The sequence below is a fragment of the Coturnix japonica genome, unplaced genomic scaffold (assembly GCF_001577835.2).
Source record: "Coturnix japonica isolate 7356 unplaced genomic scaffold, Coturnix japonica 2.1 chrUnrandom1320, whole genome shotgun sequence".
Classification (NCBI taxonomy): domain Eukaryota; kingdom Metazoa; phylum Chordata; class Aves; order Galliformes; family Phasianidae; genus Coturnix; species Coturnix japonica.
The window spans coordinates 4,178-5,331 of NW_015440540.1; the positions used below are offsets into that span (position 1 = coordinate 4,178).

Consider the following 1,154-nt stretch of genomic DNA (forward strand, 5'->3'; position numbering starts at 1 on the left):
CCCTCACCGTAAAGAAGTTCTTGCACACATTCGTGCGGAACTTCCTATGCTGTACTTTCATCCCATTACCCCTAGTCCTGTCCCCATGCACTACTGAAAAGAGACCAGCCTCACCACTATGGCTCCCACACCTCAGGTATTTATAAACCTGGATCCAGTCCCCTCTCAGCCTTCTTTTCTCAAGACTAAACAGACCCAGTTCCCTAAGTCTCTCCTCATAGGGGAGATGCTCCAGGCCCTTCACCCAGGTCCCTCTCAGCAGAGCTCCTGTCCAGCCGCGATATTAAGGCCTCTGTATGGCACGAGCCCCCTCACCTTGCCGCAGAAGGAGCAGGTGTACTTGGCGTGTTGGCTGATCTCAATCTTCTTCACCATCTTCCTCAAGGACGCACCGTAACGTGTCCCATATTTCCCCACGATCCCAACCTTCTTGGTGCGCTTGGCCTGTTAGGAGGCAATATACACGGCTGCCATCACACACAAGGCCTCCCGTACAGCACGCAGACTCTCCCATTCCCTCCCCTCTCCGCAGCCCCCTCGCCATGCCCCACAGCCCGTGCTTGGTGCCTATGGGGCGGATGGAGGCGGATGGATGCGGACAGGCCGCAGCGCTGCCCTACGCTCACCATCTTCCTTCACGGCGCAGCTACAGAGAGAGGAAGCCGCAGTGCGCAGGCGCACTATGAGCCGTCGCGCCGGATGTGACGCTCTGCGGGCTTGTCTACCCATGGAGGTGCGGAGCTCTATGGTCGGCGGGGTCCTCCTCCGTTCCCTGCGTGGTTCCGGGGTGGGGCTCCAGGCAACAGTGTTTATATCTGTCTGTGCTGAGTCAAACTGTGATTCCACGCATCCCGGGAATATATTTGTCCTTTGCAGATCTCCATCATCACGCTGACTCACAGTATCTTCAATACCAGTGGATTAAAAAACAACAAAAGTTGCTGCTTTGAGCCTGAGTGTATCCAAACACACACCGTGATCATGATGGTTGTCCTGGAATATCCTGTTAATGACAGACTAATGGTATAACTGGGCTAAGCCATGCAGTCTTTCTCACCCACACAGAATCACAGAATGACCCGGGTTGGAAGGGACCTCAAGGATCATGTAGTTCCAACCCCCCTGCCTGGCAGGGCCACCAAACATACACATTT

General features: G+C 54.9%; 1 long non-coding RNA gene across 1 annotated transcript; it reads right to left on the reverse strand.

Annotated features, from left to right (window-relative positions):
* Window positions 1-315: 315 nt before the first annotated feature.
* Window positions 316-746, reverse strand: LOC107307874. Its single transcript, XR_001552536.2, has 2 exons — window positions 627-746; window positions 316-444 (listed from the first exon to the last, which is right to left on the reverse strand). It is a non-coding gene; the product is annotated as an uncharacterized LOC107307874 (long non-coding RNA).
* Between the last annotated feature and the right edge of the window lie 408 nt (window positions 747-1,154).